Consider the following 21155-nt stretch of genomic DNA (forward strand, 5'->3'; position numbering starts at 1 on the left):
GGTTTTCAGAGCAGTCAAGTTCAGCAATTACTATTTTTGAAATTTTAACAGATCACTAAGATACATTAATCTTTTTTTTTGCTTTCTCCTCATCAAAGTATTTGATTACCATTTGATGGTTGGAGGACATCACAGTCAGAAACCCTTTGGCTCTCACTGCAGCATCCTTTGCAAAGCAGCAGCAGAGTTCAAGACCTGCCCCAGAATTCATCCTGGTTTCTACCTCCTTTTGAGAGGTTGAGTGGTGTTAAGAGTTGTACATAGCTTACAAAAGGCATACACATAAGGGATACCAAATGGAATTGAACTATTTCTGAAATGTTGAGGAGTACCTCTGAGAATGATTCTTTTAAGAACTAGGGCATATTATTACTCTACAGTTCTTTGCTGAGCCAAAAGAGGACTAGTCAGCGCATTACTTATATAAAACTTGTATTAAGTTTTTCTTCATACTAATGATGAGGATAGCATGTGTAGAAATTTATTTTTACTTTCAGGATTTCTTACTGTTGGTCTATTTTACCAAGGTTAAGATTCAGTCCATTCTCTGTTAGACTTGTTTGTCCTTATAAATGATCCTGACATTATATTGATGGGATAAAATTATGAAAGGGAAGAATCTACAAGCTCAAACTCAGAAAAAGATATTTTTTCTCTCCCTAAGCTATTTTGTCCTTCCTACCCTGCAAAACATAAGCAAGCACTAGAAAAGAAAAATTAATCAACAGCAAAGCCAATTATATAAAGAGAAACATTATTTTTCACCTAGCCTTTTTAGAAGGGTAATTGAAAGAGACAGAAGTCAACTAAATTTAGAACACTAAAACAATGTACAGTACTCTGAGTACTTCAACCTAATGGATCAAATAGAGTTCTTTAAATCCTTCCCATTGCAAATCCAAAGAGAGAATTAAAAGATACTTTATTTTCAGAATTGTTAGTCAGTTAACTGTAAAATAATTTCCAAAGATAAAAAGATGTCCTTAATGCTTTATACTGCGTAGATTCAGGTTGGAATATTTTTGTTCTGCAAAGTTTCCATTGCCAGAATCTCTTTTCTTCCTTGTACAGACATTTAAAATCCACATTCAGATCTGTTAAGTCTTCGAGAATGAGACTCATTTGGTTCATTCCTGTCTTACATGTTTCTATAGATGGGCTTGATATCAATCAGAGAATAAATTCACATTTCAGCTAAGCCAATCCAGTGGGCACCTGGGGTCAGTAGCACAGTCCCGTTTTCTTTTGCTCTTCCCTGGTTATATGTTCCTGCCCCCTTTGTAGTGCTAATATTGTTGCTCATTGCAGTGAACTACCTAAACCTGCTGGGTGCACAACCCTTTGTTAGAATAGGGTTTGGGAATTTTCTTCTTTTGTTTTCTGAAGTAAAGTCTCTTTTTAACTAAGAAATAACTATATTTTCCTGGCTCATAATACTTTAATATCATCCATTACTGGGCTGCATGCAAATCATTAATGTACTGGCCAAAAGTAGCTGTTGAACAGCTCTAAAGACTTGTATTGTCCCAAGAGTTCCACATGCCTTCCTGAGAAATTCCCTTTTACCTTCAAACAGTGGAAAATTAGCTAAGTATCTGATCAGGCCGCATCATATGCCTCTGATGAAAATATCACTGATATTTTCTTACTGGGGATAAGATATAGATACATTCTTATAGAATATATCATGCATTAAGTCACATTAAATCACACATTAAGTCACGTGTCAAAGTCAATTATGAAAAACAAACTTTTGGAGGCAAAGAAGAAATGAAAAATCTACAATTACCTCTATTTTCCAGCATTGCTTCTAGTAGTGGAGCCTCAAGCACCACCAGGCATTGTCACTCAGCCTGGTGCCTGCGTCACATTTTGCTGTCTCCTTGTCACCAATCTAGCAGGTCACAGGGTTAATTCTAGAATGTCCATTTCAAGCTATTAACTTTGTAATCAGAATAAGTGTTGGTTTGGAATGTGATGAAATGGTTTTAGAGTAATTTCCAGGGCTGTCAAGATGCACAGACTAGGCCTGTGACTGCAAGAGACATGCAGTGGAAGCTGAATGATTGGCAGGCACACGGTGGAACCAGTTGCTAGGCTATCCTGTATGGGTTGTTGCATTATCATAAAGCCACGCATATACAATAGGTGGATTTGATTTTTCACAAAATGGATTACCAGTAAGTCTATGAGGCGGTCATGACATTATATTTCACTGTAACACTGAGTGGAAACAAAACACACATCCTTTCTCCCAATAGCAGTGGCCTCTAGAAAGTCTGTGTTAGAAGGATAATGAGAGCCTTCAAAATTTCAGGCGTTCACCTGAAATGTGCATGTCTGAAATTTTGTGTGGTGTAATTATAAAGGGAAGGCATTCTTCCCAGTAGTATATTACCTGTTCGAGAGAAAGCAAAATTACAAAGAATGTGGAGTGTAAAATGAGTCTTGATGTTTTAAATAGTATTGACTAGGCCCCTAAAGAATTTGTGGGCTGCTTGATAAAGCCAAAAGAGACAATAGAGAATTTTCTACATGCTGGATTTGCAGAAACATGTTCTATATTTGATTGTTTCATTGAGTGCAACAACAGACTATGCTAAACATTTGGGATCAATAATGTTTTTGTACATATTTTTTCCAAAGATGCAAAGTTATTCTAGAAGAATTGAGCATCAGTAGAAGAAGCTCTTATCTAGGAAGTAGGTAGCCTCTTCCCTTCAAAGGGAAACAGGGGACCAGAAACAGTTCAGCTTGCTCAGCATCACATGCTAAGTCAGGTACTAAATTGCATATAAAATTCCCAGACAGCACATGTCACTTCATCTTCTGGTGCTTCATACAAGCCATGAAAAGTATTTGTTCTTGATTAATTGTCAAGCTAAATTATTTAGGTCCAATGTTAATGTCCTGTGGAGGCCTTGTGAAGTAAACCAGCCTCAGTCTCTTCAGTCAAGTTTAAGGAGATATCTATCTGCAGTGGAAACTATATAGGTTCTTCTCTAAACTCTTTTATAAGTCCCAAATGAGGAGTAGTGTATGTTCTGGATTGTTTCTCTTGTCCATTGCTTTTAAATATGATGTGTAGCACTGAACCAATCTGGCCAGTCCTGGGCTGGGAATTACATTAATCACCTTAAGATGGCAAATGTATGTGCTGCACCAACCAAGCATTCATGTGGCTGCCAATTTCCCAAAGCCCTTTAGCAGTTAAAATATAATTACCTGTGTGGACACGAGATGGTTGACTGAGTAGGTTATATCATCAACATAATTATAATTTTGTTAATAATCTGCAGGTGTTGTGGAGGGCAGAAGTTAGCACATTTCTGCCTTTTTATCTGAGGGAAACTTCCTAATGCTTCCTGCAGGGAAGTCAGCTTGCTGCTGGGTTCAGTGCCTGTCTCTGTTGCTGACTGGATTAGTCTTCAAGCCTTTCTCACCTGTCTTTAAGAAATAATAAAACTCATAGCCTGCTTCTGAGAAGTTCTTTGCATTTTATAAACAAAGAATCCTATGCAAAAGCAAATTCTTATTACTTAAGTATTTGCAACATCTTGAGTGAACTCTCACACTACTTTCCTGAAACCTTCCACTTCATATAAGTGGGCACACTAAACAGGCATAACTTTGCATTTTGAGGATCTGATATTTTCAAAATGGTGGATACTATTTTTAAAGGAAGATTCTAGTAAAAGTACAAGTATACATCATTAGTAAAAGTACAAGTATTTTCCTTTTGAAATAATGATTTACAATTTCTCATTTTTGTAGTAATTCCATGATTACAATCAGGTCATGAGTTTGTAGGAAGAATTCTAAATATATATTCATAAAGGGCATTTTCTCAGAAAGGGAAATTATAATGCACAACCTAGTGGATTAGAGCAGTAAAAGGCTTCTACTGTTTTTACAAGTTTGGTGACAATGTAAGATGTTTTGTAATGCTAGTAAAAATAGCTGTGCTTCACTTTCTGAGGATAATGAAGGGAGACAAACTTGTTCCTCCATCTTCTGAAATTTTGAGGGGGAAATTAATTTGTCAGGGGATGTTTGAAACAAATGCCCAGGTAATGTAAGGAATGCACACAACAGAGTCCAGCATTCCTAGATCCATTTTTGTTGAATACAGCCTCTCCAAGGTGACAGTCCATGCTTTTTTGTATTGAGTGTAATTAGGTCATTACAGGAATGTATTCTGTCTTCTCAGTACTTGCAGCAGCCCAGAAGGAAGTTGACACTTCACATTACCTTGTATTTTAACAGCTTCATATGCAAAATCTCCACTGCTTGTTGGGTTGCCTGCTGGAATCCAGCTGTGGCCTACCATCAAAAGCTATGTATCAGGTTTCAAGGGCATGTCACAGTGGGGTGGTAAAACCAGTAGAGCCACATATTGGGTTACTGTGTGTGGTAACCCATAGAAAGGGGCAATCATGCAAGGTGAGAATAATTTTTTTCAGAAATAGACTTCTAAGATCCAGTTGCCAGGTACTCACAGACTGGGGTGTAACCCTGTCTATGGTTTTGCTCAAGGGCAGAGCAAAGCTGGGAGCAGGAGGACTCATGAGGAGAAGCCCAGGGAAGTTTCGGGGTGGAATGTGGGGTGAAAGACTGAAACTAAGGATAAATTCTGCATCCAAAAGTAGTAGTGAATTTTCTGGTATTCCATTCTTCAGCTTCTCTATGGGTTTTGCACAGCAAGGCCAGAGTTAAATCATGCAAGGGACCCTCCTGCCTGGCAGAGGAAGACCATCACCATGGCACACAAGGCATGCTGGAAGTTGGAGGGTGGGTCAAGCCTGCAGCTCAGGTTTGTCATCGTGGGCAAAGCAGTGTGGGCTGCAGGAAGGCCAGGGCGTTGTCAGACCTGGGGTGGCACTGAGGGATGACAGCCTGTGTATCCAGTCAAACAGCTATAGGACTCTGCAGGTCCCCAGGAGGAGTGCACTTCCTGGGATCTGGTGATTTGAATGATTACAGTGAAGCTCAGTCAGGAATTTGTGGTTGGAGGAAGATTTTTTTCTTAATACAGAGAAGAAATCCTCTTCATGTGGGATACAGCTTCTACTTACCTCCACCTGCAAGTCCATAAAGATGCTTGAAATTTCCCAGTTTATGCTTCATAAACACACTAGACCTACACAACAGCTCTGGCTGACAGACTGACAAAGCTTTTAAAACTTTATAAAGTTATAAGCATATATAAACTATATATGCATATATATAAGCATATATATAAGCATATATAAACTATATAAACTATATATGTACAATCCAGATTCAAGAAGCATCTGAGAAGGCACGTGATAAACACAAAGTTTTATATAACATGGAAGCTAATGGTTTGCTTTAGAACTGCAGAGCTCTGACCGCAGTGGATTTGGAAAGCTGGCTGGAGTGGCTTAAGGCAGACCTATTTCTGTGCTGGAGAAGTGATTTCCCAGGGATTTGAGGGTGAAGTAGTATTCCCCTGTAGCTAAAAGCGTCTCTATGCCTCTGACTACCTTATGGAGCCAACTACAGAAAGTGCACAAAATATGCAGCTGTCATCCAGGGTACAACTGTATTCGAGCAGAGTCATTGGATTGTCATTTTCTCCTGCCATGCTAAATCTCTTCAATTTACAATTTCTTTTTCCTTATACTTTCATGTTCTGCAGCTGCTTGTAAACCTGTGAGCTGTACCCAGTTCAAGCTGCCTTCTCCACAAAGACCAGTTACAAAAACATAGCTGTGGCTTTTGTCTGCATCAACACATTTCAGCCATGGGTGCCTCTGTTGTTACTGAACTACTTGCCAGCCTTTCAGCCTTCTGTGCCCCATTTCAGACAAGTGGTGTGTTTATTAAAAAAAAAAAAAATCTTTGCATATTCAGATTTTATAGCCAGGACTTGCAGCCACCTACAACAACACGTATCTTCAGCCACTCTGTGGCAACAAAGAAGTGAAAAAGGAGCTAGAAACTATTTTCAAAAGAAAAATGTCCTTCAAGGAAGGGAGGTCTCACTGCTCCATCAGAATAAGGAAGGCTCAGTGCTAGGCTTGCCCAAGGCCTGGGGTTGGGCTGCAGTCCCCCTGGATGTCACCACAGGAGCCTCTCGCAGGAATTGCATTTGTCATTATTTGAAGGTTTGTTTTTAAAAGAGTATTTATGCTCTCAGTTAGACTTCTCAGATTCTTGCTTCTCTGTTGCACTACCTCTGAAAGAGTTAATGTGAGAATGAGCTACAAGGCCAGGAGATTGACAGAAAAAGGAACCTGAAGGCTGGGAAGGGCTGTGGTCCATGAGGAGGGGCTGGATCAGTCACTGGGAGCAGCTCCAGAGGCTGGAGTCCCCCGTGGCTCACGGCCCGGCCCTGCTGCTGTCCTTTGGGTGGGTCGGGCTGGATCAGTCACTGGGAGCAGCTCCAGAGGCTGGAGTCTCCCGTGGCTCACGGCCCGGCCCTGCTGCTGCCCTTTGGGTGGGTCGGGCCCGGCGGAGCCCTCGAGGGGTGTGGGCTCAGCCGTGAGCGGGCTGAGCGAGTGCCGGGGGAGGGCAGCATTGCTCAGACACAGCCCGGCGCCTTCAGCCTTGGCCCGCACCTATCCATGGAAGGGCTTCTCTGGGAGCCCCGCACACTGCGGACTCATGGAGCTGCTGTCCCGGCTGTCCCTGCTGTCCCTGCTGTCCCTGCTGTCCCGGCTGTCCCTGCTGTCCCTGCTGTCCCTGCTGTCCCGGCTGTCCCGGCTGTCCCGGCTGTCCCGGCCAGCGCCGGGGACACTGCAGGAGCGCCGGGCTCATGGCGGGGCTGCTCACCTGTCCCTCAGCTGGCCTTCAGCTACTTCGGAGATTTTTTTTTTTTTTTCCTTTTGTCTTCGAGTGTCTTCAAAAAATAATTACATGGAGCTGGGGCCATTTGCTCAAGTTACTTTTAATTCCCATGGTGGTTGTAATGAAGTGTGTAGTGCACATCCATTTTACTAAAGTGGTGTATAAGGACACACTTGACTTGCTTTTCCTCTGCAGTTGAGAAAGGACAGATCATTAAGAAAACAGGACTGCTATGTTATTGGTGCCTTCAAACATCCCCCCGCCTGACTCCTTTGGAAGAGATACACACTGAGCCTGAGACATACAGAGGCTTTGGTAAAGGGCTTTAAAATGCTTCCTCCCACCCAGGCTGGTCCTGCTCCCAGCATCATTGCAGGTTTTATCTCAAAGCAGGTAGTGAACAGGAGAAGTGTCCATTAGAGGAAACAAGGGAGAAACACCCTGCACCAGTGAACAAAACCATTTCTGACAATTTCCACTTTGTAGTAATGCTGGCAGGTGCTCTTCTCACAGGCTTCATTTGGGGGTTGGAGATTTGTGTGTTTAGGTGCTGGCTGGTCTGTCTCATGCTGAGTACCCAAGGTGCTGTCAGAGGACAGACATTTTCACATTCAAATCCTCCTTTCCCAGTTCTTGACTTCACAGAAGTTGCAGCACATACACAGATGCATGTTCATTTGTTATTTCCTGAAAAATTGTCTCCTTGGGGCTGCTCTCCATAGAAGTGCTATCCTGTAGTCTCTCACAGAGGAACTGATGACAGGGATTTAAATCAAGCCCTTCCTGTATGTCAAAAGAGTACATAACTCCCCAGCCAGAGTGCATTTTGAAGCTGAGATTACATTGGAGCTTTCAAGCTAGATATATTTTATATAAAGTAATTGCACAGTCTTGTGTTTAGGATATGCACTCAAGTTTCTGTCTTTGATCTAAGAAATGCTTATTTCCCCAAGTAGAACAGTGTCAATAGGAAATAGTATTCATACTTCAAATATTGCTTCAGGGCTGGGGTGCTGTCCTGGGAGACTGAAAATGGGGCTATTCTGTTTCAAGTGACCTCCCTAAACATTGAAATTTGTGAATAAAAGTCAGAGGTGAAGAAAGGGAAAGTTGACATCAGCAGCTTTCAAACTATTTAGACTTGCATTTTCACTTAGAAAAACCCCACAAGTTACACAAATAATTATTTTCAATCCAAATAAAATATAAGGGTTTTATTTTTGTCACAGAAAACACAAAAATATTTTTGGGCTAGATAAATTTTATTTTCTTCTATTATTTTAATGAAAAATATTCTTAAATATGCTTGTAGGGGTCTCTGCAGAGATTCATTGAGCAGAAACCTGTTCATACTTTTACAGTGCTTTGGTCACTGGACATGGCATTGTCTGTCAAAGCTTTGATTAACATGACAAATTAATGATGAATTTTTGTCCATGGTGAATAACCCAACACACTTTGCTAGCATGAAAGGTGATTATATTGTTTTTTTTTCATATCTACAGAAGGATACAAACACCAGGAAAGGATAGTGTTAAATTCCTAATACTGGTTAATAATTTGCCTTTGTATTATCCTGCCATCCTTCATTTCTTCCACCAAGTTTCCCAATGTCAGGACATCCTGGAATGAAAGTATTAGTTTAGAGGTAATTGGGACTGAAGCTCTTGCTTCCAGGATCAGGGACATCACTTTAACATGAAAGTCCACCACTGATAAGGTATTTTTGACTGTTCTGCAATTCAAGGGAACTTTGGGGTCCACCTATGTAAAGGACCAATGTAAACTCTGAATTACCACTAAAAATAAACTTATTTGCTATTTATTATTTTATAGCTGAATATGGTAGCTACTTTAGATTTGTGGAAAGAGAAGAGACCCTTAGTTATCTGTGCAGAGCACTTGCAGACTAAGGAGTCAGCAAGCACTGGTAGGATATTTATAAACATGCAGTGCTCTGCTACATTTTCATAGTAAGGAAAATGCATTCTCCTGTAGGAATTACTGTGCTCTTTGCCCTGTATTAAGCAGATAGTAGCTCAGATTTTAGGGGTCCTTCGTCTCTTAAGGAATATTAGCTAAATCTGCCACTCTGAGTTAAAAAAATACCATTGTTGTATTAAAATATTGGAGTGTTTCACAAAAAAAAACAAAAACAAAACACCTTTTGAACTCTAGATTATAATTAAGAGATCATATAGAAAAGAGAAAAACAGTTAATTTTGCAGTGAAAGTAAAACACTCACACTTGGACTCCCCAAGGCAGGTTTTACAGTGATGAGGCTTCAGGAGGAATAGTAAGGAGAAAATGATTCCTGTGATGTTTAGACTTGTGATTTGCTGCTTTGTAGTATGACACATAAATTGGTGGACAAAAATGTTTATTTTCTATTTAGCGTTGCTGATGAATCATCCATACTTCTTTGAGAAACTTAAAGTGAACTCCAATCCTGCATTGTTATGTTCAGGAGTCACTGCTGATTTCTTCTCTGCATTCCCCTGTGGCAGCCTCAAATGCCTTTATTTTGCTATGATGCAAGATTGGTATCAGTCTATTTTCTTTCTTTTCTTACTGTATCTCAACTTGAATTGAGCTTTTGGTGGGCTCACCCCATGCTTCCCTTAGTATCACATTTAAGGCGTCCAGATGGGGTGACAGAATGGAATAAGACACCAGCCCTCCATCTGTTAAAAAAAAAGAAGAAAGAAAAAAAAGATATTAAATACAAGGTTTTATTGTTCTTTAAATAAGAACAGATACAGTCTGTATGTCAAGGCCAAACTATATGCTATTAAATCTATCCTTTGAAGTCTTCCATTGGGCTGACCAAGGACAGATGGCAAACTGTTATCAGTTGATATGGGATTAGGTCAAGTCGAAGTTCAAGACTGAGGGTAACAGAAAGTGTCTCAGTTCAGTTGTGAAATGTATTAGTTTATTTAACGAATACCACATAGTCAGCATCTTTGCTACTGTTCTGCTAGTTTAAGAATTGGGAGATTTATTTACCCAAGGATCTCTACACTCCTTAGAAGTTTAATATGGCAAATATATCTGTTGTAACTTAGATACAGTGAATAGCAATAAAATCTTTATTCTTTTGAAGGAGAAAAGAGTTCAGATTTAAGATGTACTAGACTAAGTATACTGTAATTATTTTTAATTTTTTGCTTTATTTTTACCTGTCTCATATATTTGAATCATTTGCCTTTGTGTTTCTATTTTCTTTGCATATGCACCAACCCCAAAATATTCTCATTGGAGAAACTGATTACTAGTATCAGATGTAGGGAAGCCTGTGGCAGCATTTCATTTCTTACACTTTATTTTCACACCCAAATAATGAATGAAGACTACTGACCGTGAAGCTGAAATGCTGCATACATGTCAGGCTGTCTATTCTTCAAATTTGGCAGAGGAAATGAACTTGCCTTAAAAACAATCTAACCAAACATGTTTAGAAACATCTTTTGCAGAACTGGCTGATGTTTGCCATATGACACATGCAATGGACATTAGACATAATTTGGAAGCAAGCAAAGCAGTTAAGCGTATGCCAGTGAACAAGCTGAGACAAAATGAACTTCCAAGATCTGGTCATAATCTTACACAATACATCTGTGTTAACCTCAGGATTTAAATTTAATAATGTGCATGGTTTATATAAGTTAGGGACTGATGGGACAAGCCTTTGCTAGCAAAACTAGAGCTAAAGATGCTCAAAATAACTTCCTAAAGAACAGCTCTTCTTTATAGCTCTACTTATTTTGGTTTTTTATTTGTCCTCATAACTCCTTTAGAAATTCAGTGAAAAGGAAACTCTTCTCTATAGGTGTGTTCAGGCAGAAAAGAGGAGCAATAGTAATGAACCCTGATAGTGCGAAGTTCTCTACAGTCACAAGAGGAAATGCTGCTATTGAAGCATTGGAATTATTTTTCAGGTATATAAATCATGAAATTAAAACAATCTAAGGTTTTCCTAATACTCTTCAGTGTATTATGAGTACACATTGACTTCTCCATATGACATTTGTTCTTTTATGTACTTATTACATATGTTAATGTGTCATGTGAATAAGTAAATATTGCCAGAAAAACAGGACTTTTGAAGTTGTGACACTTTGTGCTTCATCACTTGACATTCAACAGCTCTTCTTAATTTTTACAGTTGGGATGATGTGTAGCTGACTGTAGCGTTATACTGTGTTAGTAACACATCCAAACTGAAAAAAGAGACAACCCTGGAACTGTTTCTGCTTCACTCTCGTCTCAAAGAGGTTTCTGTTTGAAGACTCTGGACTCAATTCCCATTTAAACAAAATTTTAAGCTTGTCTGGAGGTGCTGGGAAAATCACTTTCATACCATTTTTCCTGTTCCCTGGACTTGACCTGGCTGAAGTTACTGTTGTAACAAGGCTGTCTGCTGCAAGGAATGCTGTAGCTCCTTGAGTACTGCTGAATTTCGGGGCTCAATTTTGTCTGCAAAATCCTTTGCTATGCTCCTTTCTCCCCTTCCTGCCTGCTTTTCTGTGCTGGGCTAGCAACCCCTGGGCAGCGTGACAGGAAGGTTCTGGTAGCAGTGGGGGTACAAGGCACAGCACAGCTTACAGGCCTCCTTCTTTAGAGATCCACAATGTTCTGCACTGTAGTAAGTAGTACATAAATTTTTAGCTTCATGCTTCAGCTATAAGACTGGTAAATCTGGAAAGATCATCTATGCAGACCAGACTTTTTCTTACCCACTCTCCCAGGTAGCTGTATCCAATTCAGGGAATGGGGATGGAGTGAGTGCAGAAAATAGCCACTAGAAACTTTTTGCGCATTTCTGTGAGCCTTTTCTCACCTCAGTGAAAGCTTTACACAATTACGATAGACTACAGAATTGGAAAACTATAACACCAAGTGGAAAGACTCTAGGATCTACTTTCCAGGCATGTTTTAAAGTCACTTAAAAGAAGCAAAACATTTTCATTTCAGAATGTTGATCTTTCCCACTTTCTTTTTGATTAGCCATTTATAGCACTTACCTTAACTAAAACCCATGTCTGTACTTGCTACTTGAACAGGAAAAAGCCTTCATTATACTTGGCAACATAAAGGAATGTAAATAATCAAAACCAATCTTCACTTGCTCAGTATATTTTGGTATCCAAATGTATTCAAAATATGATAATCTATACACAGTTTGAGGTCCTACATGCAGGTTCCTGCTGTAATTTCATTTTCCTTTTCCCCCTCTATTTTCCTCTCTGCTTATTCTTTTGAGAAAGGATTCACACCTTCCTTGGTTTCAAAATTCCCTGTCTACTGCAGCTTAATTTATTTCAGTCCAATTAGCTCCCTGAGGCTTTGGTTAGTATTCTTGGATTTTTGAGGTAAATAGTGAGCAGATTGCACCTCTAGAAACACTTGGCCTCCCTCATCTAGGTGTTAATGGTTTTTTCTGAGGATCCGCCAGGTCCCACACTCCTGAAGCTGGAAAGTTCTCAGGAGATCCTTCCCCCTACACTTCTGAACCCAAGCTGACTATGCCCCAGATCTGCATATAAACCTATCTGGGCGTGTTTCCTGTATCCACTCTGCCTACAATATTTATCTTGGACATTAATGTGTCTTCTCAAGGGATTTGGACAATTTCTAGAGCCTACTCTCCTTCCTATGATGCAGGGGAAATATTGCCCTTGTAGGGAGAGGGGTGTGCAGGTCACTTACGAGTGTCTCTGGGGCATATCCCCACACTCTGTTGTACTCAGCATGGACTGCTCCTTGTGTGCTTGCTCTGGGATGGGCCTCATGCTAACAGCAATGTCAATATATTGAAGCAGATTAGAGTTCATGGGTGGAGTTAATTGAAAATTAGGCTCTTTGTTGTAATTTTTCTCCATAAATAGTAGCAGCAATTGCATTATTTTGTGAAAAACTAGGTTATTATAAGTATAAATTGTACACTAAAAAAAAAAAAAAAACAAAAACCCAGAAAAACCCTGTTCTGCAATATCCAGGGGCCATGGCTGTCAAGGGCCAACACAGCCATTAAGAAAATCTAAAATTAAAACAGACAAGTTGCCAATGCATAAAACTGCCATCATCATGTTCACTTCCCAGTTTGTTTCAATGACCATCCCATCTGTGAAACATATTTCTGTGGGACAGTTAAGGGTTGCAAGCATAAACCAGCCCATTCCAGTGAATGCTACAACCCAGGTGTCGCTCTTGTTTGAAAAATGCCTGGGTGGCCTCACTGCCAAGGATATAACTACAGATAATACAATCCAGAAATCCCTTTCCAAAGCAGTGAGTAATTGAAATTTATGTACTTGCATAACTCATTTATTGCTGTGAGAGCAACGAATCCAAGGTTGTCAGCTCCAGCCACAGGGGTTGTTCCCTGATCCAAGAGGCCTGTGACTTTATTGTTTGAATGGCAGAGCTGAGGCTGGTGACTGGCACTGCTGTTTAGAGGCTGGAATATATAGCTGGGGACATGCTGGATGAGAGGTAAGGGTACAAACTGCTCTCCTTGGCAGGAAGAAAAATACCTCAGCAGGAGTGATATAAGTGGGTAGGGGTTTGAATCCAAGGCCTGAGGCCAATCTGATAGGCTCTGTTTTCTCAAACGGAAAGTCTCTGATTTGCCTCATTCCTAGCAGTGCAGCAGCACCCACAGATTCTTTTCTGTTTCAAATCCAAACTTCAAGGCTTTCAAGGCCGGTTCTGGTTTTATGCATTATTGTGACTGAGATTTGGGAAGCAAATCTGGGATACACAGAAGAACATCATGCTGGAAAAATTCTTTACATCTTAGAGACCTGTTTTCCCTCTTGCTGCTGTCTTGAATTGAGCTGAGGTCATGACTACCCTAGAACTTGTGGAGAGGCATATCTGATAGCAAAATGGAAAGAGTTTTTTCTATGAAGGGTCCATGAAGCTCTTAAGTGAGGGATGCTATAGAAATACTAAGTATTACTGTGACTAATTAAATTATTTGACACAAAGGTTTGTTTTAACAAGCCTGTGAACTTGTGTGAGGCATCCAAGCAGGGACAATCTCAGCATCTGGACTCTGGAGCTGATGTTTTCTCTCTTCCAAAGCAGTCACCTATTCTTCCATTTTGCTGTCTGTCATGATAGCATTTCCTCTCTTTCAGACAGATGAAGTTCTGTTTAGATTAAGATGCTCCTCATGTTGCATAGATTGGATACCATAAAAGGTACAACATATTATAACCAACTTGCTTACTTCAGTGGTAAAGTCTGAGACTAACACTTCAGTTTTGTAAATATTGAGACATCTGACATGTATCCACAAAGTTGCTGGTGTGTCTACATTTTTTAAAACAAAATGAGACATAGTTTTATAGGAGATTATGGGATGAGACTTCAGTTTTCATGTTTAGAAAAAAATAGGTTTTTTTTCATCTTGAGTGGAAGAAAATCACTGACCACTATTGCTTATGGTGACAATTTTTTCATAAATTAATACCAAGAGGTTTTGCAATCTGAATTGGGGCTATTCTTAGTCCCAAAAGCTCTGTGTGCTCTATAGATGGTGGAGAAATTAAATTTCATGGCAGACTTTTTTAATCAAGGAAAATGGGGCATGAAAAGTTCAGTCAACCTGTCTTGACAGTGGGGGGACCATAACTACTACACGCTTCTCGTTATCTGACTTAACTTTTCTTTTCTGTACAAACAATATCCTACATCTTGCTCTGAATCCTGGGTCAAACAGATCTATAGTGTGAGGATTGCAATAAACCCTATAAGAACATCTTCTCATCTTCCTTCTCTAGTAGTGAGAGACAGAAACCAAGCTGAATATATGACTTCCTATGTCCTTTTAACCACAGGTCTGACCTTCTTCATAAAAGTTTCTCTGTTATGATAGCCTTGTCAGGATTTACTGGTTATGCTTATTATTAATTAAGAGGTACTAAGTTTAAAAGTCATTAGAAATCAAATCACAAAGGATAAGTTAGAAACCTTTCTGTGAACTTTGACATGCCCCTGTATTACATCTAAACCCACACCAACAAGAAGAGACATTAATAAAATCATTATATATTTGAAGAGCAACACCTAGCCCATGTAAAGTTTATGGCTACAAATGAATATGTGTCAGGGAGCACCATCAAGTCCATTAGGCCAAAGATTTCACTGTTGCTATTCATTTAGAGGGGATGTAACTTGTATGTTGCCATGATGGACAGTAACATAAAAAATTTAAAGGAGGGATAAAAGATCCTTTCTCCTTTTTTAACCCGGCCTTATAAACCATATACACTTCCAGGGAAGTATGAATAAAAATAAAACTTGCTGACATGATTTACTCATTCATAAATATTTTTTTCTTTTAATCACTGGAAATCTATTCCAGTGCATGTAAAGTCTTAATGAGACCTAGGAACATTATGAGTGCTGGGAGCAATCGCCCTTCAGCCTCATGCCTGCAAACGCTCTCAAGGCATGCATATATCTCATTATGGCCGAACACCCTGTCATGTGTTATTCCTTACTTAGTGACAATTTGTCATTGTCACCCTTGACATGTCACTCTGCTGCAGAAGGATTTGACTTCAGCGTAAAATGTGACAATCAGATGAGAGGATTTTGTAATCTAATCTGAAATATGGGGCTGAGAGAGACTAATTTTATTCAAAAACAATCCTAATATAAGATAAATGGGAAGAAATGTTTTCATTTAAGGATTTTTGTTAAGGTTTTCTTCCTTTGCCTTTTCCCAGCCCCTGCTCCCCCACTTCAATTATTCCTTAGGATAATGCTTTTATTTTTGAAGGATGGAGCCTTATGTTTTAATACCATGCATTTTCAATTAAGTGCATTAAGATCTGTGGATATAACTATTACTTAAACTATAAGTAATGGTTACATGTAAAAATTAGGGAAACATATTGTGCTTTAGATAAATTACATTCAGATTACTTCTTATTATAAATGGGGTAGAAAATGGATTTTTAGCTCTAGCTGGCCAAAGAGCCAGCATTTGTATCTACTTCATTTGTTTAAATATATTTCAAGCCAGATTGAAATCCATATTGCCTGACATTAATTGAGTACTGAAGCATCAGTGTACTCAAGTTTCATAAACCACCGATGAGTGAATTTCTACAGGCTTGATTTAAAAATATACTGTCCCTTTTTATGAAAATTATATTCCATTTATAGTGTAATTCTTAAAGCCCAACATTGAATGGTATAAATCTTAATAAAATTAATGTAAATATGACATTTGCATTGTTGAGTTGACATATTGCTTACAAAGAAAATTATATTCTGTACTTAGTATTTATTAACATCTTCTTCTGTATGATATTGTAGGAAATCTGGTTTTCTTTTGAAAAGCAGAATGGAGATAAGAGTGGGTGGGCTGTGGGATGGACTGTTCCTGAAGGTCACTTACAGGGTTTTGCTTAGGCACCTCATCCTGGACAGGATATTCTGTTCCTGGGCATCTTTTGACAGTCAATCCTATCAGGTTGCCCAGTAATTTATTGGCTTTGTGGCACTGACAAATAGTCAATCATTCCAATGATAGCCTATAGGAAGTAAGGTTTGAGCTCATGTTTCCAGAGGTGAAAGTCTAGGGCAATTTAACCCATTTTTTACACTTGTAATTTTCAGAGAAGCAGACATTATTTGAACAAGATTCTGGATTCTGAATTTCACAAAGAAGGTGCAAGGCTATGATTTTTTCTTCAAGTTTCATCAAATTTTTCTGCATAAGATGAATGAATGAATAAGTTACTAACTAACTAACTAAAGATGCCTCATCAAGCAGCTTTTACTGGCTGAACCAAGTGTCCTATGGCCTTCATCAAGCTGTGCTCTCTCTGAGGTAGGGAATGACTGCTTTTAAGTGAACGCATTATGAAGTGCCATCTGCAATGTGCCATCCTCCTGGATATTTTTATCAGGACTAACATAGCTCTCAGGATGTCATGGAATGAATGTCGGATAATTTGTACACTCAATTTTTTTTTTCATAAAGCTCTTCCATACTATTATTATAATGATAAAGGCATCTTTCTGCTTGAAGTGCATTTGCTGCTTTCTCAATGTACTTAACTGAAGTATTTTCTTTAAAATCTTTAACGTTATAAATTTTATTTAATAATATAAACATTGTAAAGGAACACAGTATGCCTTGAATAATCAAGGCTTCTGTGAGAAGTGTGGTGAGTGTGGATTTTTGATATAAGTTCTATAATTTATCTCCTTCATTTATTGCCTTCAGAACCAGGAGCAACTTGTTCTCATTTGTTAAAACCAGAAAACACAGTAGATCTTTAGTTCACATTCCAGGAAGATCTATTTTTTTGGGTTTTTTTGGATACTCTGTTTCGATTCACCATCTGCAAGACATGGGAAAACTTAGCTACCTCATAGAGAAGTTAATGAAACGCATGGAGGTGCTGCAGGCATTCAGATAAGAGGTGGGTGAGCACAAAAGCACCAGGTGAATCTCTAACCATGACTAGCAACTTTTGCTTTTTTTGTCACCTTTTTTTTTATGCGGAGCTTTTTTTTCATGCTGTGTACTATGGTTCTCCCCCATGGACTAACTTGACAATTACTCTTTATTTTGTGCTAAGTCATCTCTTTATGCTAGGTAAAACCATTTTTCTTCTCATGGTTTGCCTCCTGTTGATTCATCAATTTAGTTGGCTTAGTGGGACCTCCTCCTTTTGAAAATGGTGAGGTATAACTTCACCAAAATTTTCACTGGAATTTCCTTGTAGTCATTTCAGTTTTGTGTGTCTCAAATAATATTTTCAGGACATCTGAGCCAATGTATTAGATCATCATGGTCAAGGAGTGGAGCTTAACTCTCCTGCACCCCAAATCCTAGTCCAGCTCAGAACTAAGCACATAGGTTGCTTAGTTTGGGATGGGTTTGGCTCAGGTATTTGGGTGTTTGAGTTAGTCAATTAAGCTTGCTCAAATACAGCAACTAGGCCAGAAATGAAAACAACAACAACAACACAACAACGAAGTAGGTATGTCTCTGCTGAGTTGGTGCTCCTTTGGACTCACTCCAACAGGCCCACCTCCTTCTTATGTTGGGGCTCCAGCGCCCCAGCATACTGCACAGTATGGGACACAGTACTGCAGATGGGGTCTCAAAGGAGGTGTAGAGGGGAAGAATCACCTGCCTCGACCTGCTGGTCACGCTCATGTTGCTGCAGCCCAGGATACAATTGCCTTTCTGGGCTCCAAGCACACATTGCTGGGTCATGTCCAGCCTCTCATCTACCAGCACCCTCAAGCCCTTCTCCTCAGGGCTGCTTTCAATTCACTGCTGCCCAGCCTGTATTTGTGCTTGGGATTGCCCTGACCCAGGTTCAAGACCCTGCACTCGACCTTGTTGGACTTCATGAGGTTTGCACAGGCCTAGCTCTCAAGCCTGTCCAAGTCCCTCTGGGTGGAATCCCTTCTCTCCACTGTACCAATGGCACCACAGCTTGGTGTCATTGGCAAACTCGCTAAAAGTGCATTTGATCCCACTGTCCATGTCACCAACAAAGATGTTAAACAGCAATCTCCTTGCTGGGTTGATGAATTAAATCAGCAAGCTGTAAAGATACAGAAAAATGTTAGATGACTTGTAAAATAAGGAGTGGCAAAAGAAAAAGAGCTAAGTGTTTGTGGTTTTGGGCGGTTGTTTTTTGGTTGGACTTATTTTGAGCAGTGCTCAAACAACAGTGAAGGAACCAGAACAAAAGTGTTAAGAACCAAAGCAAAGTATTCTTAAGATCTTGGAGATGTTGATAACATTTACCTGGACTCCCCTTCTCATGAGGAGCCACTTTCCAGCCATCAGTGATGAATAAGATTCCATTCTGTGTGGTCAACCTCAGTCCTTCCTTCTCTACAACAAATTGTACCTCTCTGTGCTCAGCTGGACCTTATTTATGGAGCAGGACCTCAAATTAACCTTATCATTTGTTACAGCTTTCGGATGATGAATCAGAACCTGAAAGCTATTGGCTGGAGGGAATTATTTAGTGGAATGTGTGGTAGTCCGTTATTTTACAGTTTGTTCTTCTGTACTACGTTTTAATAGTCCTTGTTATAAGTTTGTAAGGGTTCATTCTATGTACCCCATTTGGCTTCCCTAATGGTTCAGTCCTGAGTTGTTTACCACAGTTTTTCCTGCCAAAATGTATGCCAACCCACCTGTATACCTCCCTTGTTCCCTTGGCTCACCCCGTCTGTCAAAGATAGCACACTCCTTTGCTTCTGGAATGTTCCCTATCTTCGAAGCAGGATTGGGTCTTGAGGTTTGCTCCCTCCCCGTGTTGGTGTCTATTGGGGAGCCCTTACCCTGCACCCCTCCCCTAATTCCCTCCTACTGGTCAAAGGTTGTGTCCTCCCTGTGTTCCCTCCACCCTTTAAAAGTAACCCCTGCAGCTCAGATTTGTCACTTGCTCTGTCCCACTTGGAGACTAAATCTTTGCAGACTCAGACAAGTGTCCTTCCCTTATTCCTGTGCCTATTCCCTTATGCTCTGTGCCCTGCTGTGCTCCCCACGCCGCAGCGATCACTGCCACCCGCACCAGTCTCGGCACAGACTCGGGGCAGCCACTCGTGTCTCTGGCCACAAGTGGGACAGCCAACCAGACAACCTCCATCCCATGGCTGCTGAGAGCCAGACCAGAATGAATTTCAGAGTTAATCTACTCATAGAAATGTACCAAATCACAGCCCAGAACTAATGTCATTTCTGCTCCCTCTCACCCCCTCCAATATCTGCTTCCCTTAGCGCATTCATTTAAACTTGTACTTTAGCAGCAAGGACTAAATTTAGATATTTAAGGAAATCAAAGTCTCTGATCTTTATGTTCTTCTAGTAGTTGGTGTTTCTGACACTGGGCTCACACAAAAAAACCTGCTGCTCTGAACTGGTATCTCCAGAGACTTAATACAGTGCCAACGCCACTGTGTCTGCCTCTCCCTTGGCAGAGTACTTGGTAGTTGTTTTCCTTTTGCTAAAAGCTTTCTCTCTGGAAAAAAAATTGCAGAATAATTTTTTCACAGATTTTTTTGTTTTGTTTTATTTGTTTGTTTTGTTTTTTATTTAAACTTCCAGTTTTGAAAATTTTACTTTGATTTTTTGAAAGCTCAGGAGAAATTTTTTCAGCAGTGGGTAAAGAGAAATCTCAGGTGCTGCTGAATGATGGGGTTGTAAGATGAAGAGTGGACACACTGTTTGCTTTCATATCTGTTTTTTTCCTTGTAGTTTATTTTTTTTAAACTTTGCAACATTGCTCTGCTTTTCGCAGGAAACCAGATTTCTTTCCCATTGATATGGTTTTCCAATTGAAATGGAGAATCAGTAAGCAAGGAAGGCATCCTAGAAGCATTCTAGGAGCATGCTAGGAGCCTAAATCTCAGAAATTCAGGTAAGAAACAAGGGATAGAGTTTAATTTCCTGTGCTAGACATATGCACATATGTATCTGTTGCTGAGACGTTTACTTTGAGCCTATGCAGACTTTATGTATTTTATCTCTAGTTGCTTCAGCAAATTCAGAGGATCAGCAGCTAAATACATTTCATGGCTATGTCATCAGACCTTTTTGAAACTGAAGTTGGAGCAAGTGTATTAGAAAGCTCAGAAAATACATTTTTTGAGCATGTAAAAATAATAACAGCTTGCTCAAGTTTCCTTACTTAAAACCTACTCTTACCTTGGAAAGCTGACTTTTTTATGTATTTGTCTGTGTATTTTTGTGGTTAAGTAATTGGTTAAGATTTGGCTTGTTACAGGTGTTTCAGAAAGTAGAATTAATTTTCTTCAGAAAGGAATAATTTCAGCTCTGTCTTTTCACACTGCTGCTAAAATTAGTGAATTTATCACCTTCTTTTTAAAATCCACCATCCCAATCTCTCAGAAAGAGCTGTTACACTGTTTGTGCAGTGGTTCAAACATCATAGGAACTTGTGGTTACTCTTTAAACCTGCAGCTACTTTGAGCTCCGAGATACAATCAAGGTTAATTTCAGTATCCTAATGCTTTGAAACTGATACTCATGGATATAGAAATCTGTTCTCCTGGTCACAGCAGAGCACAAAGTCAAATATTAGTGTCACATGCAAGCTGGTCTTTGCATATGGACAGAATTGCATTAGGAGCAAATGAAATGCTATCAGTTTAGACCAGGGGCTTTGCAAAGCAGGTAGCCTTTAGAGCTATTGTGGTTTTAAACATCAGGTTAATTGAGAACTGCTGTATATTTTAACAGGGGGGCCTTTGGGATATGACTACAAGGACTCTTTGTTGTTCAGCAGTACATTAGGCAGAAACTGCACTTCTGAAA

The sequence above is a fragment of the Lonchura striata genome, chromosome 5, assembly GCF_050655825.1.
Source record: "Lonchura striata isolate lonStrDom1 chromosome 5, ASM5065582v1, whole genome shotgun sequence".
Lineage (NCBI taxonomy): Eukaryota > Metazoa > Chordata > Aves > Passeriformes > Estrildidae > Lonchura > Lonchura striata.